General features: G+C 37.9%; 1 pseudogene; it reads right to left on the bottom strand.

Annotated features, from left to right (window-relative positions):
• Positions 1–1411: 1411 nt before the first annotated feature.
• Positions 1412–17232, bottom strand: LOC144455065 (E3 SUMO-protein ligase KIAA1586 pseudogene; annotated as a pseudogene).
• Positions 17233–17905: the final 673 nt, after the last annotated feature.

The raw sequence follows: 17905 nt of genomic DNA, 5'->3' as shown, positions 1-17905 counted from the left end.
CAGAATGGCTGGATCAGTTCACAACTCCACCAATAATGCATTAATGTTCCAATTTTCTCATATCTTCTCCAACATTTATCATTTTTTCTGTTTTGTCATGTTGGCTAATCTGATAGGTATGATGTGGTACCTCAGAGTCATTTTGATTTGCATTTCTCTAATCAATAGTGATTCAGAACATTTTTTCATATGACTATAGACCGCTTTAATTTCTTCCTCTGAAAACTGCCTATTCATATCCTTTGACCATTTATCAATTGGGGAATGACTTGTATTCTTATAAATTCAATTCAGTTCTCTATATATTTTAGAAATGAGGCCCTTATCAAAGACACTGGCTGTAAAAATTGTTTCCCAGCTTTCTGTGAAGCACACTTTTTTTTTACTTTATTTTTCTTGAATTTTTTTGTCTATGTTTTCTTTTGCTATTATGGATATGTTTTGCACGACTACACATGCATAACCTATATCAAACTGCTTGCCTTCTCAATGGGGTAAGGGGGGAGGAAGGGAGAGAATTTGGAACTGAAAGTTTTAAAAATGAATGTTAAAAATTGTTTTTATGTGTAACTTGGGAAAAAATTTTAAAAAGAAATACATAAAAAAGAAATTTTTAAATAAAGAAAGAAAAGAAAAGCATAGAGGTCTCCTATCATCAGGAATAGATCCAGACCTTAAGACTATTGGCAGAAAAGTGATAGAATTGGAAGAGTATAACATTAAGGTCACTGATGTTAACACAGGTGAAACAACTCAGCAAGTTTCTCTAATCCTTTCTGAAAATTTTGACCATGGAAATATGCCTGAGGAATTGACAGTAGGAAACTATTCCTGGGAATTTCAGACTTGTCCATCCTCTGAGGATGAGGAATAACTTTAAAAAGGAGGAGCCCTTCTAATCAAGGAAGGCATTCTTACAAAAAGAATGTTACAATTATACCCAAGAACTCCACTTCATCTATATGTAAGGTAGAGGCCTTACCCCCTGGTTATACAAATACCAAGGCCCAAAATTGGCATTTTTCTTGGATATGAAGCATTTTGTCCAGAAGCACAATCCTAGGAAACTTGGACTGGACATGCAAGAGTGTGCCTGGGACACTGGGGAGGAACTCTGTCCCCTGAGCCAGAAAAAGTAATGAGACTGAGAGATAGCCTAAGTGATAGCTATAAAAGCAATGGATACTTTCACAGAGGAAATGCCAGATGTTAGCTGGCAGGAATGTATACAGACTTTAGCTGTGATGTCTGAGGGGAGCTGATCCAAAGACCCCTATGCTCATTTTGTCTCTAATACTGTGCATACAAAGGAGAAAAAAGCCCATTAAGGTCTTCCTCAGGGTAGAGAAACATGTGCAGAGACTGATACAAACAGATGCTGTGGCCCCCGAGAATGCAGGAAAGATTACAGTTACAGAGACTCTTCTGAGGCTTGGTACATGAGCCTCATGCAGCTGACGTCATCAGGTCTATGCAGACCCAGGAACCACTGCCAACAATGGCTGAGGGGAGACAGGCATTCCTGATATAATGCACAGGGCTCAGCCTTAGTGGGTTCCAGGCTTCTAAGGTGTGGGCTCCAGGAGCAGAGCAGGACAAGAGAACCACCAGTGCTGAGCTGCTGTCAGAGAACCGGAGACGATCAGGTAAGAGACGCAGCAGTGCACAATCCTATTCTCCTTGGAGAGGAGGCAGAGGACCAAAGGAGTGGAGGGCAGGAAAGCCTGATATAAGACCACCTCCATCAGGTAATCATCGGAGTAACAGATCCACCTTGGTTATCATTGTGGATTAGAGGGCCATACTCATGTTGGATGTACTCACAGAGAATGCAGCCTTAGTGACAAAGAAGCTAAAAATCTTCTGATCTAGCTTTGGGAAATTGGGAATAGGACCAGGGAAAGAGGTCACCCTGGACCTCAAGGACAATCACATTTACCTCATCATCTACTACTTATGGATCTACTCCACCTGGACTCATAGTACTTTACATAGAGATGATGGTAAAAACGGAGACTGTGGACTGCGATGCTGTCCTGGACAATGGATCTCAAGTTACCCATCGTTTTTCATAAAACAGAGAAAAGGACTTACATGTACAAAAATTTTTGCAGCAGTTCTTTTTGTGGTGGCCAAGAATTAGAAACTGAGGGGATGTCCATCAATTGGGAAATGGCTGAACAAGTGGTATATGAATGTAATGGAATACTATTGTACTATAAGAAATGATGAGCAGGTGGGTTTCAGAAAAACCTGGAAAGACTTGTATGAACTTATGCTGAGTGAAGAGAACAGAACCAGGAGAACATTGTATGCAGTAACAGCAACATTGTGCAATGCTCTACTGTGACTGACTCAGCAATACAATGATCCAAAACAATTCCAAAGGACTCATGATGGCAAATACTATCCACATCCACAGAAAGAACTAATGGAGTCTGAGTGCAAATCAAAGCATACTATTTTCTCTTTCTTTGTTTTTTTTTATGGTTTTTTCCTTTTGTTCTGTTTCTTATTTCATAACTTGACTAATGTAGAAATATGTTTTACATGATTGCATATGTATAACCTATATCAGAGTGTTTGATGTCTTGGAGAGGGGGAGAAAAATTTGGAACTCAGAATCTTATAAAAAACGAATGTTGAAAACTATTTTTACATCTAATTGGAAAAAATAAAATATAATTTACATAAAAAGTTACCCATCATTTTCCAGTGACAAGTGTTTGGGTAAAATGCCTTTCAAGACTATGACAGGGCTTGGACTTGGTGGTTTGAGTGATAAAGATAATTCCATACCCTATGAGCTTGAAATTTCCTAAGGAAGTTACTGGTGTTCTTACAGGAAAAATAGATTCCCATTGAGTTCATATGATATATCTACTGCTGCCAAATAAATCTGTCACAACACAAAAATTCCATAGGTTATAAATCCAGATTTCATTATGCTTAAGCATAGGTTCAGAAAATAACCCTGAACCCCAATTGGGGCTTCTAAAGGTGCCTTTACAGGGAAAATTACATTGGAGAGCAGACAAATAATTTTTTTAACATATAAAGGTGCGCCTCTTAGGCAATAAAGGTCAAATAAACTTAGTTAAACAGAATCGTAATCTCATAGATCCCTTAAGGGAAAAGGCCTAGTTAAATAAACTCTATAGGTAAACTAAGTCAGGTTACAAATTAAACTACATTGAAGGGTTCACCAGGGGTTGATTGAAAGGGGGAGATTTGTATGCCTCAAAGAAAATCAAAAGGTCAGAGCCAGAAAGATCCTAAATACAGTTAGCTAAATTACTTCAGGAAGTTCAAACTCCCTTATCTGAGGAATGTCAAAAAGTCTTCCCTTAAATACTATCATTCCATGAGTCAGGTTTTAGCCAGGTGAGGTTACTTTTAACAGAAGACAGAGGTAGGTTTCAGTCAGCCAAATATTTCAAAAGAAATGGCATAATAAAATTTAATAAAAGGAGAATGAAAAATTCTCATAACAGTGCCACCTAAAAAGTGGACGCTCTAGTTCTGGTAGATCCAGACCCTCCAACACTTACTGGAGTGTCAGTACTGATTGGAACTAACTCTAGTCTTGTCAAAATTCTAGCAGGTTGTATGGACTGATGCTGAGTGAAGTGAGCAGAACCAGGAGAACGTTGTACACAGTAACAGCCATGTTGTGCAATGACTAACTTTGATAGACTTAGCTCTTCTCAGCAATGCAAGGATCTAAGACATCCCAAAAGTCTCATGATGGAAAATGCTATCCACATCCAGAGAAAACTATGGAGTTTGAATGCAGATGGAAGCATACTATTTTCTCTTTTTTTCCTTTTGTTTTGTTTTGTTTCCTCTTTCTTGGGGTTCCTCCTATTGGTTCTAATTCTTCCTTACAACATGACTAATGTGAAAATATGTTTAATAGGAATGTATATGTAGAGCCTATATCAGATTGCACACCATCTTGGGGATGGAGGGGGAGAAAAATTTAAAACTGAAAAGCATATGGAAGTGATTGTTGAAAACTAAAAATAAATTAATAAAAAAAAAATTCTAGCAGGACACAGCAAGGAACAAGCTGGGATCCATTATCTGTATACTTTGACCATCCATGCAGACTGTGCAGAGGCTTACAGGGAAATAGAGGCAAGAAATTTCAGTGAACACCACAGAAGCCCCAGCTGTTCACTCTCTGCTGAATCCTGAGATGTTTGACTGGGGATTCTCCGGTACCACAAGATTGGAAGGATAAGTGGTGGCTGGAACTCAGCAAGAGGACAACCATGTTCTCATTGCATGAGTAGGATGTGGGATGTGCTCAAAGTGTGACCCACAGAATGCAGCTCACCAGTTTCTGACCACCAGAGAAAGATCTAGGAGGATTCCTCTGTCTAGGATGGAGGATCTCAGAAGTCATCTCAGAGAAATGTTGGTTAATGGCTGTATTGCTAAGCAGCCTTATTTACTGCAGCTTAAATTAGCTTTCGTTCAGAGTGGTTTAGAAATGACACAGTTTCAAGTTTGATTTATACATAAGCATACAGTAAAAGTATTTAGGATTAAGATGAGTAAGTAGATTAGAGTTAGAGTTAGTAAGTCCCAATAGGTAACAACAACATGCTTAAGTCTCAATCGGTATCAAATCTTGTCACAATCAGTCATCATCATCATCAGGGGAACCATCTACATCTGGATCACATGAGCTGGGGAGTCCCAGTTTTCAGCCTCCAGAGTCTGAAAGGGAAAATCCCAGGCTACTCATCAGCACCTGGGGGGAGACTCCAAAGGTGAAGTCAAGGCTACCTTCTTTTAGCTGTTCCTTCTAACAAAGTAGGCAATTTGCCAAAAAAAAAAATGTGATCTGTGGGAAAGGAGCTGCTCTCAAAACTACCCTTGAGAGCAATTCTGTTTAGGAATATTTGGTTCCTGGAGGAGTAGCCAGCCCTTCCAGGGAGTAAATACCATAAATAGTCCTTCACCATCTAGCTAGGAACAAGATGAACATAAAAAAGAGTCAAGGTCAAATTGCAGGCATATTGAGCGAGGTCAGAATGTCCTTTCTGAATTCATTCATCACATTCTGCCCTGCATTCTAGTGAGCTCATTTGTAGGAGGTGAATGCTTGAAGCCAAGTAACAACAAAGGAAGTTATACAGTTAAAAAACACATGGACCAAAACAGAAAAATGTAAGAATTAATATGCCAATGGGGATTAAACCAATCAAATAAGATGTAATCCACTGAGCAATCTCATGGAGGTGGTGAATCCAAGTGTCAACTCACCTACAGTGATTTACATATACATATGAAGTATTTAGTACCATACACACCCTTCCTTCAACAGCTAGTAGCTTTGTGTTTGAAATAGATCAATTCTTGGATTCACTAACCTCAGAGTATATGTTCCATAATTAACACAGGGACTAAGACAAGCATAGGATAGCAAAATTCTTTGATAGTCTGAGGGGTGAGCTGTTTCATACACAAAAATAGGAGTAGTATAACATCCATACCAAAAAAGTGTATCCTTTAGGGGCACAAACTGCATAATGTGGATGGTTATTGTTATTTAGCATAGAGACTACATGCTGAGACTAGGAAGTGCTACAATTGCATTGTGATATGTATAATAAGGGCAAAAGGGGTGTTTGCAACAGATGATTTAAAATCTTCCATGAGGAAGGAGGTTTAGATAGCTTTGGGTATGTAATAAAGATTGCTATGACTTTCTCCTTGATACAAAATGGTAACATTGGGAAACCAATATGACCAATTATTAGGTAGATACATAAAAACACTTGATTATTACAGGCTTTTCTATTAGCAGTACAATTGTTACATGCAATACGAGCGAAATTTTCTGGAAAAGCAGTTAGATTATCAAAACTAACACATATATAAGTAAAGGGATCTATCATTGCTTGCATATCTACACTTATAAGTACAGGACCATAATGCTTACTAAGTTTATATGTAATATTATAAAAAGAAGCTCCAGAAAGAAAACAAGGGGGTATCTATTATAGTATCCCATATGGGTTCCACTAATAATGGCATGGTAGCATACACAAAGCTGTAATACAGAAGAGAGACGGTGTTATTGGTGCCTTGTGCAATAATTTCAGTGGCCCTTGGTCTATTACTAGGGTGTGATTTTACCCAGAGTTCATCAGGACTATGTTACTAAGTTAACTAGTCATCAAGTCCAACTGAAGATTGTCCAGTCAATCAATTTAGAAATATTAGTATCTATCTGTAAGTTGGCTAGTGTGTTAGCATCGAATAGTTCTAAGAAGGGGATCTACTGAGAGTCTACTTGTTTTAGATGACAAAATACATAACAATTAAAGAATGATAAAACAATAAACAATAATAGTATCATATAAAGGCTGAAGAGAAACATGATCCAAGGGCTGGGGTCTGAGAACAAGCACCCCATCATTTCCCCCTCAAACAAATGGGACACAAAATCTTTTGGGGTAAGGGATGAAGGTCTCAGCTTCTGAAACTACTTCCTGCTGAGAATGGACATAGAGCTGTCCCTGCCTCTTGGGGTCCTGTTGAAGTGGTTGGTTCTTCAGTCAGTGTTCAGAACTTGGCTGACTTCAAGTGCAGGGAGTGATGGGTCATGGTCTTGGACAGAGGGTGATATCCAGCCTGAGCGGTCACTTGCGAGTGGAGGGCACTGAGTGTAGAGGAGACAAATCTGACAAAGAGGTTAAGCAAACAAGGGCCAAAAAGGAACAGGTGGAAAATAACCAGAAGCAGGGTAAATATGAGCTGGCATCTTTCTGATAGAGCCATCTTAAATTTGATTGAGCTATTAATTTTCAAATCAAGCTACATAATTTTTCTTTCTTCTTAAAATACTGTCAAACTTTCTCACGCTCAGCATACTTAAATCATCTGAAACTGGCACAAAGTACCCAAAAGCAACTATATAGGGACAGGAAGGGCTTGGATGTCCCCCATTTGTCCCCAAACCTTCTTATCTGCCTTCCATATTCTCAATCAGATCTTTTCAAATCTCTTGAACCCATTACTCAGACTCAACTTTCCTTTATATTTCAATCATAAGACAAGATAGCTTATAAGTTATTACTCTTCACTAACATAATTGTATTGCTTTAAGCAAAAGAGGTTCCTGACTTTAACCTCACAACTTTTAGTTGTGAGATACACATCTTTGTTTCACAAGCTTGTTTATCCTTCTCTAATTATATTCATTCTGGAAGCAACAGATACTTCAGAAATTGAATCTTTTACATATCATAAGTTTAATCACTAATTTTAACTCTTGTTTAGGCCATGGAATGACTACAAATTCAGATCAAAATAGCAATATCTTGTATACTTACATTGTGCTCATGTCTTTTACCGACCACTTGCTCTGATCATAGAAATTTGCTATGAAAGGAAAAAAAGCAGGGACATGTGACATGCCAAATATGATAGGATAGAACATCCTTAGCTCTGTTTGAATTCAGTTAAGAGTCACCGTTCTCCAACCATGCAGTACCAATATGACATCATAGCCAGACTTAGGAATAATCAGGTGGGAAACATTCCTTTTCAAAGAAACACAATGGGGAAACTGACCCAGGAGGATCCCATCCTAGACTGAGATGAAGATTGTCCTCACAGCTCTTTCCCAGATGCACACCTCCACCTGTTAACAGTATAGGATCATATTCCCTCCGAGTAGCTTGTGGCATTTCTCTCAGATACTGATTTAATGCAGACAACTACCCCCCAAATTCAAACTCAAAACAAAATTAGTTACTGTCCCAAGAGCCTTTTACATCAAACAGCAAGTTTCACTAATCATAGCTTAGAGCCAGATACAGTTATTTTTACTCTCATGGAGTTGCAATAAGCAATAAAAATTAACCAGGACTCACGTACATGAGGGATTTCATTTAACATCTTTCCTTCTCAAATTTAAACTTGTCCTGGTATAAAAGCCAATCACTAGAGATCCTTCCTACCTATTGTACATACACTTGCAAATTCTCAGCAAGCTAAGTTTATTGTTTAAGAACTCCATAACCCAAACAAGTTCTTTTCCTGGGGTTGATGACCTTGCCCACACAGATGGTTTCCAGAGTCCTTGGCAAGTTTACAAACTAAGGGGAATCAACATGGACCCCAGGGAGGAGCTAATCCTGGTGACCCTCTTCACTAACCCCCAAACTCCAAGGAGGACTGTTCTGAATGGGCAAAAACAATCCAGATAAGGCTTTGACCCAATCCCCTCCTTTACACACACAGTAATCAATTAACAATTTTAGGTTTTAGCATTAAAACAGCAACTTCAAATAACTTAGTTAACAATCTTACAACTTCCATAAGTGATAGTCAAATTGTTTTAGCTGCGATCCCTTCTTTAAATACAGGGAAAGGTGGAAATACCTGGTTTTCTAAATGGCAGTCATTAAACATTATAAGACAGGAACAGGAAGCAGCTAGGTAGAACAGTGGATATAGCACTGGCCCTGGATTCAGGAGGACCTGAATTAAAATCAGGCCTCAGACACATAATACTTACTACCTGTGTGACCCTGGGCAAGTCACTTAACCTCATTGCCTAAACAAAAAAACAAAAAGAAGACAAGAATAGCAGGGCTGATAAAATAGCCTACTTGGTTTTACACAATTTTCCTCCCATCCTTTAGTTTCTTTCAGTTCATACTTGAATAACATCCAAATTATGAAAAGTTGCTTGACATAAATGATACACAAGTTTACTGATTTGAAACAATATTAGATGTTTAAAACTTGAAAGCAACACATTACCAATCAGGTAACTCCAATTCTGTTGAATGCATTTCCAAATGACCTTACATAGAAAATCAGGCATCTCATCACCATTGGCATAGTATACTGGTCATATCTAATTAAGGAACTAATAATAATAATAGTTAACATTTATAGTGTCTGCCCTCTGCCAGGCATTATGTTAGGCACCTTCCAATCATGTGAGGTAAACTGAGGTAACTTGCTTAAAGTCACCCAGTTAACTAATTTCAGATCCATACATTTTCCCAATTTGCCTTAGTGCCAAACAGCATAATAAATTTGACTTATCCTATCAAATTAGAAGTGACACATTTCATTTAAAATATGACAAGAATGAATTAAATTATCTTTTTGTTGTGTTCCGGTACACAAAAACTTTTCTCTTTTATGTGAGGCAGGAAAGATTAAATGGTGTTAGTCAACCTGCCTCTCTTTGATCTGAGGGGAAAAGGTTCCCCCTTTCTTTCTTGTCTCTTCCTCCACATTCAAACTTGGCCAGAGTTGGAATGTAGAGGGAAAGAGAGAATTTTTTATTTACAATTGAAATTACAATTTTTACAATTTATAATTTACAATTTTTATAATTTTCCAAAAGTTTCCAAACCATTACTCTCAAATCCTCTGTTGACACAGTTCATGCAAATAGATTATGCCTGTCTTTTTACCCATATTCCTCTTATGCTTTATGCTTAAACTTTCTTGCCTTTCCTTCTATTTACTTATCCTTCTGGTAGACTTTGATTAAAGTCCTCTTTTGCCAATCATATAACCTAAATGATAATCTCTCTCTCTCTCTATTTTGTCTACCCCCTCCTCTGAGGCTGCTATAATCAGGGAGGGAGGGAGAGGGGGAGAAAAAGAAAAAGTTGCATTTTTAACCTTACAGGGTATCAGATTACACAGAGACCCTCACTCACATCACATAAAGACACAAACACAGAACGAATAGAGACAGGGTAACACAAAAAATGACAGGGAAAATCCAAAAGCTCAGAGAGACTTGTCACAAATCCCCTACACAAATCAGACATTTTTTTTCCTGCTCGAGCTTTTTTCCTCCACCAGTTTGATCTTTTGCTGGTGCATGAACCAATAGGCAGCCAGGAGAGTCCAGCCTCTCTAGCAAACAGTCAAATGAAATTTCCCTTTTTTTTAATAGGACACTCTGTAAACAGTGTAAAACAATCAGAGGTTCTACTTTCTTCAATTTACCTTCCCAATATTCACAAGAGCCTGTTCCTACCACCCACTCCTTATCTAAGAAGGCATAAGACATATCCTCCCACCCTGGAATGCAGGCACTCAACAGAGCTGTTTTCCTTGAGAATAATGGCATCTCAAAACCAATCCTGTTCATGACGCCAAAAAAAAAAAATGTATTGCTAAGCAGCCTTATTTACTGCAGATTAAATTAGTTTTGGTTCAGAGTGGTTTAAAAATGACACAGAGTCTCAAGTTTGATTTATATATAAGTATATAGTAAAAGTATTTATTCTTAAGACAGTAAAATAGGATTAAGATGAGTAAGTAGAATAGAGTTAGAGTTAGTAAGTCCCAATAGGTAACAACAACATGCTTAAATCTCAATCGGTATCAAATCTTGTCACAATCAGTCATCATCATCAGGGGAACCATCTACATCTGGATCACATGGGCTGGGGAGTCCCAGTTTTCAGCCTCCAGAATCCTAACAGGAAAATCCCAGGATACACATCTGCACCTGGGGGGAGACTCCAAAGGTGAAGTCGGGACTACTTGCTTTTAGCTGTTCCTTTTAACAAAGTAGGCAATTTGCAAAATATATATATATATATATATATATATATATATATATATATATATATATATATATATATATATATGTGATCTGTGGAAAAGGAGCTGCTCTCAAAACTATCCTTGAGAGCAATTCTGTTTAGGAATATTTGGTTCCTGGAGGAGTAGCCAGCCCTTCCAGGGAGTAAATACCATAAATAGTCCTTCACCATCTAGCTAGGAACAAGATGAACATAAAAAAGAGTCAAGGTCAAATTGCAGGCATATTGAGCGAGGTCAGAATGTCCTTTCTGAATTCATTCATCACAATGGCACCATCACAGAATCCAATAACCCTTGTATATCATCCATAGTGGTGGTGCCTAAGAAAAATGGAAAGATATGGATGTGTGTTGATTAATAAACTTTGAACAAAAAGACTAAAGTGGCCCAGTACATGATGCCATGGGTGCAAGATGTCAAGGATGGTCTGCTAGGCAGCCTGTGGTTTTCCATGTTGGACTTGCATAGTGGATACTGCCAGATTCCTATGTCTTACATGGAAGACAAGGATAACACTGTTTTCATCTGTCCAGGGATTTATGAGTCAGCTGGCCAATGGAAAGTTAACCCCTACAAAGTAACTGAGAGACTGGACAACTTGCCTGCTTACAAAAAAGCCCCAGAAAACAGAGAGGTCCCTATCAGTACTATTCACCACAATCACCTATTACTTCTAGGAGTTAGTTGGACTTTCTAATGACCAGGTGGAGAAAACTAATGGACACTGATCTAGGAAAAGGCTGAGGAAAAGAAACTGTTCACCAGTTGTACAAAAACGTTCAGACCGCACTGAAAGTGATGCATTCAGTGAAGGAAACTGTGTGCATTATTACAGGGCAGGAGATCCAAACCCGGAAGCAACCTCTCTCCTGCCCAAAACTACTACAGAGACTCCTCAGGTGCAGATTCAACCCAGGGGGCTAGAATGTACTGACAGCCAACCTGCCCTAGCTGCCAGCCCAGGTGTAGACACACAAGTCTATAATGATCCTGATGGTCTGACGTAGGAACTGAAGAATCAGTAACAGGGGAACGAGGCCTGTTAGACCAGTCACTAGACTGTTATGATGTCACAGGTAAACCACGTCTCTAGGTGACAGTACTAGAGATGGCGCCTGTGAAATGTGCCTTGCATGTAATTGCAGATGTTTATTGCTGTACATGTGAATTACTACATGCTTGGGAATGCTTATTTTTCATTTTACTATGATGTTCATTTGGCTGTTTTGTGCTGTATGCATGCTATAGCAATGTCTCTGTTAATTGTTTTGCATACCCATTACTGCTTATATTGTTGTCTTTTCTATATAAACCTATTGATAGTGTCATTGTTGCAGGTAGCTAGCTTTGCTTTGTTAGTTAGCTAAGCTTATTCCATTGGATGGATCACTGTATCCTATGGATATGCACATACTATTGAAATGTGTGTATGTTACATGTCCTGTATGTTGCGAGGCATGTTGTCACTGTAGCATCCTTGAAGGTGATGCTCTATATAGTGCCATGTCTACTGTATGTATTGTGAATGTGCATTTTTATTTCATTTTGAACAGTACCAAAAGTTGGTTACTTGGGATGCCAGGAAAATCATCCTTGTTGTTTTAACGCATTGATATTTGTGTTTCTACTGCATATTTACAGGTTTGGGGCCTGTCCCAGCTGATCTTTGCAAGAGACCATGAAGAGTTTGGGTCCAGGGAAGGAATATAACCCAATCCTAAAGCCCATTGGTACAGGACTCTCTCCTTATTTGGTGGAGATGAATGCCAATGTGTCAAGGTTGAGGCAGAGTTGGTGAGAGGTTAAGAGCTTTAGTTCTTGGGTGGTCTCCCTCAGGATCCTTTGAGTTCCAGTCCCCTTTTTTGGGACTCTCTAAGCTTCAAGTTGCATTGCTTTAGGCACCTTGGAGAGAGAAGATGGAAGAGGCAAACCCCACTTCAGGTTACTGAAGGAAAAGACTCTGGGAAGACTTGAGAAGAGTGGGCAGTCTTCATCATGGCCCTATTCCTTTATTCTGTATTGTCTAGTATATATTCTCCTATGTATGTACTTCCTCAAAATTCTGTTTTGCTATGATTCAGATATTTAGGTTTCTTTGCTATTTATTGTAGATATTCATTGCGGAACTGGTATTCAGTGGGAAAGAGGTCAAGTCTTGGATATAAAGATTGGGGTCCCCCTTTGCTCCCAAAATTACAAAGGGATCAGAAATTAGTTGAAACCTAATACCCCCAGATGAATTTATATATACATATATATTATATATATATATATATATATATATATATATATATTTGATCCATATATATATGGATCAAATAGATATACTTCTAGCCTGGTACCCTCTCTCTCTTAGAAGAGCAGAGTGGTGGTCTCTGGCCTTCATCCTCCTGCTTCCTTCTTGGAAGAAGTGGAAGTCTCCCTTGGAGAAGAGTGGAGGGAAGAAGAGACTAGAGATGCCTCAGAATGCCACTGATTGGCTGTGTACTCTAAAAAAGCCTAAAAAACTGTAAAAGCCCAGTCTGTACTTTAAGAAACTGAAGCTGCTACCAGACTGAAAGGTCTTCCATGGCATGTTAATAAATTGTTTTTCCTTTTAGTTTGTGTACTCCCTTCTTGACTCTTTGCAGGGGTCTTGCAGACTTGATGGTGGGTAATATTCTCCTTGGGCTGTCAAGGAACTCAGACTAGGAAACTCCCACAATAGTGGGGACTTTGGAAGCCTTAGAGTGACATTGCCCAGAATGGCACAGCAGTGCTCAGGCAGTCAAGACCCAGGAGCTCTGAGATCCCTAAGCACTCTATCCTGACATACCACAGAGGGCCTCAAAGATCCAGCATTCTGATCACCTAGATCTAGATAAACCCAACCACAGTTAAGAATCCAGAGGACTAAGGGTTTCTTACCCAAGTAGGGTCAACAACCCTGACCAAAAGTATAACATGAAGGGGCAGCCAGGTGGCACAGTGAATAGAACTCTGGTCTTGGAGTCAGGAGGACCTGACTTCAAATCCAGCCTCAGACACTTAACACTTACTAGCTGTGTGACCCTGGGCAAGTCACTTAACCCTGATCACCTCACCAAAAAGCAAAAAAAACCAAACAAACAAAAAGTGTAACATGAATAGGGCCTAGCTCTGGCACAAAGCCTCAATTTCAGGGACCAAAGCTGGAGAGATGAGTAAATCAAATAAAATGCTAACCAGTACAAAAAATATTATAGATATAGGGCTGTCCCCCAAAAGTAATGAATAACTCCACAACAACTGCAGAGGAAGGAAGGAAGGAAGGAAGGAAGGAAGGAAGGAAGTCTCTGGAGAAAAGAATTGGAAGAAGAATAAATAATTTAGAAGAGAAAGTTTACACATGGTCCAAAAACTCTACTCCCTGAAAACCAGAAAGAAAAAAAAAAACCAGGAATCAACTATTCCATGAGAAAGCAAGAAATATTAGGAAATCAAAATATTAAGAAGATAGAAGATATATTAAAAACAACTGATCTCAAAAACAGTTGAAGGAGAGATAATTTAAGAATCACTGGACTCTCTGAAAACCATGATCAAAATAAAAGCTTGGACATAATATTGCAAGAAGTAGTCATTGAAAACTACCCAGATAGAACCAGAGGGCAAGATAGATAGATCACCTCCTAAAAGAAACCCCTACAAGCAAAGTCCCAGGAATGTCAGAGCCATAATTCAGAAGTCTCTCATATCAAAGAAAAAATTTCTGGATGCTTTCTGCAAGCACCCAGAAAGAAGCAATTCAAATACCAAGGAACCACAGTCAGGATCATCACATAAGACCTAGCATGTTCTAGTAAAAATGATATCTTGGAATACAATATTCCAAAAGGCAAAAGATATAGAGTTACAATAAAAAAAAATAACCTGCAAAAGCTAAGTATAATACTACAGGAGGAAAAAAATGAACTTTTAATGTAAGAGAAGACATTCAAGCCTTCACCAGAGGTGAAGTAGGAAGTTTGAAATACAAAGATGAGTCAAGAAAAATCTCAAAAGGCAAATTTATTTGCACAATTGGAAGGAAGTATATGATGATGAAGTGCTAACATAGAAATAATGAAAGAAGTTGTGCTTAATAAATGTTTAACAATGGGATCTCCCCCCAAAAAAAGTCTGTATGTACATGGCACATAAGTTTATTATGAATTTTACTGATATAAAGGATGCATAGCCCATAATTTACAATAATAATAAGATATACAATATCATGTAAATTTCATATAATCAATTGATTCTCTCATAATGCTTTTGTTGATTTTTGCTGAATTCTCATATTCATAGTCAACCTGTGGTTGCGATTCAACCATGATTGGACAGATTTCTTTTCCTACTGTGTTTATTGTCATTAAATCTGCTATGTGATCTACTGTTAAGCTATTTCTCACCCTAGTACACATTATATTCGTTAAACTAAAACCTTTTACAGCTTCGGCTGTACTGACTGCAAGAGTGCTAACCATCTTTTTAGCCTTTTGTAGGGAATAGAACATTGATTCTATATTGTTATTTACAAAATCCTCAAAATCATTCAAATTAATTTCATGTTTTAAAATTTTGCTTAATAACACAATTTTTTTTTTCACCAGCCATCCATGGTGAAGTGAGTTCTTCTTAAGGCCAAGTACACGATTCTAACAAGTCAAAATAATTTTAAATGCTTTAACTGTTTCTATCCAATAAACAATATAACATATATTCAATTATATTTTCTAGCAACATATTCCTAGGAAGAACATTAAATTGATGATTTTCATTAAATGGAATATCTTTTTTTTTTTTTGGCTAGGCAATGGGGTTAAGTGACTTGCCCAGGGTCACACAGCTAGTAAGTGTCAAGTGTCTGAGGCCAGATTTGAACTCAGGTCCTCCTGACTCCAGGACCAGTGCTCTATCCACTGCACCACCTAGCTGCCTCTAAATGGAATATCTTTTTTTTTTATTAATTTATTTTGAATTATCAACAATCACTTCCATAAGCTTTTGAGTTTTAAATTTTTCTCTCCTTTCCTCTCCACCTAATTCCCCAAGTATGGTACACAATGTGATATAGGCTATTTATATACATTCCTATTAAATATATTTTCACATTAGTGACATTGTAAGTAAGAATTAGAACTAATAGAAGGAACCACCAGAAAGAGGAAACAAAACATAACAGAAGAAAAAAAACAGCAAACAGTATGCTTCAATCTGCATTCCAACTCCATTCCACAGTTCTTTCTTTGGATGTGGATAGTATTTTCCATCATGAGGCCTTTGGAGATGTCTTAAATCCTTGTACTGCTGAGAAGGGTTAAGTCTATCAATATTAGTCACCACATAACATAGCTGTTATTGTGTACAACATTCTCCTGGTTCTGCTCACTTCACTCAGCATCATACCATACAAGTCTTTCCAGGTTTTTCTTTCATTATTTCTTATAGCACAATAGTATTTCATTACATTCATATACCACAACTTGTTCAGCCACTCCCCAATTTCCAATTCTTTGTCATTTGTATGATCTCTTTGGGATATAGCCCTAGAAGTACTATTGCTGGGTCAAAGGGTATGCACATTTTTATAGCCCTTTGGGCATAGTTCCAATTACTCTCCAAAATGGTTGGATCATTTCACAACTCCACTAACAATGCATTAGTGTTCCAATTTTCCCACATCTTCTCCAACATTTACCATTTTCCTGTTTTGTCATGTTGGCCAATCTGATAGGTGTGATGTGGTACCTCAGAGTTGTTTTAGTTTGCATTTCTCTAACCAATAGTGATTTAGAGTATTTTTTCATATGACTATAGATGGCTTTAATTTCTTCATCTGAAAACTGCCTGTTCATATCCTTTGACCATTTATGAACTGGGGAATGACTTGTTAAATGGAATATCTTTAAACTTATCTCATGATTGGAACTTCAGTTAGAGATTCATGCTTTTAGTACCAATACGAATTTTCCAAAGCTCTTGTGGTGCATTCATTGGATTAAGTTTTGCACTTTCTGGAAGTTAAGTGATCCTCACTACAATACAGTGAAAGGTAAGGAAAATTCTTCAATTCTAAAGCCTTTGCAAAGACTAGGAAGAAATTAACATTAGCTCATCTCTGTGCCCAACACCGCTAAGAAGGTGAGTGCACACATGTACTACAGGATGTGGGCGCCAACCAGCAGTTGCTGTTCCTAAACAACACGCTGCCTATTTCAGGGCCAAGATGGACCAATTTTAATCATTTCAAGTTCTTTAGCTACAGTTTCTAGCCAGGTTTGATTTTTATTAGATTGGTGAGAAATAGAATAAAATTTAATCCAGGAAGATTTTAAAATGATTAACTTGTTTTATTTCAGATACTGAATCCTTAAGTGATCATTGCAATTGATGACTCAAACACCACTGAATGATGATTTTAGGAAAATTTTCTAACAGTTTGGTAGCTACTCCAGGCTTTCTTCCCAGCATTGTATTAACACCATCCCAATGAAGTGCAATTCAGTTCACTTTCAAATATTCATTATTAAATCCACAATCACTTCAAGTAGACATTAATGTATTCAAAATACAATGTGCTATAGCTGACACCAATTCTTTTAAAGCAACAGGTAACATAGTATAGGAGCTAATTCAACTGTGCACTGAGTATTCAACAACCAAAATTTAACAATCAACTGAGGCCTCAGATAAACCTCACTTATTTGAAACAGACAAATGAAACATAATAAAGGAAACATCGAACTCAACAGAAAAACAAGTGAGATGGGTAAGTTGATGGTTGAGTAAGGATAATACCGTGAGATATAAATGTTATATAATATTTTTGAGCTGTAAGAAATTATTAAAGAGGATGATTTCAGAGAATCTTAGGTAGTGTGAACAAGTGAACTTCACTAGTATGAAGTGAGAACAGTTTATACAAGCATGACAAAATTGTAAAGAAAAACAAATTTGAAAGACTTAGCAGCTCTGATCAATGCAATAAACCAACCTCAGAAAACCTATGATGAAGCATGTTATCCATCTCCTGAAAAGAGTGTGAGTACAAAAGTGTCGAAGGGAGAAGTCATCTTTCTCCTTCCTATAAGAACAATAATCTGAGGGGCAGCTAGGTGGGGCAGTGGATAGAGCACCAGCCCTGAAGTCAGAAGGACCTGAGTTTAAATCTGACCTTGACACTTACTAGCTGTGTAACCCTGGGCAAGTCACTTAACTCCAATTGTCAAAAAAAAACCACAAACAACCCAACAATAACAACAATCTGAGCTCTGGAGGGCTAGCATGGTGT

Source organism: Phascolarctos cinereus, unplaced genomic scaffold, assembly GCF_003287225.1.
Source record: "Phascolarctos cinereus isolate Bilbo 61053 unplaced genomic scaffold, phaCin_HiC Scaffold_8;HRSCAF=390, whole genome shotgun sequence".
Classification (NCBI taxonomy): Eukaryota; Metazoa; Chordata; class Mammalia; order Diprotodontia; family Phascolarctidae; genus Phascolarctos; species Phascolarctos cinereus.
The sequence above is the reverse complement of the archived record's forward strand: the minus strand, read 5'-3'. Positions and strand labels throughout refer to the sequence as shown.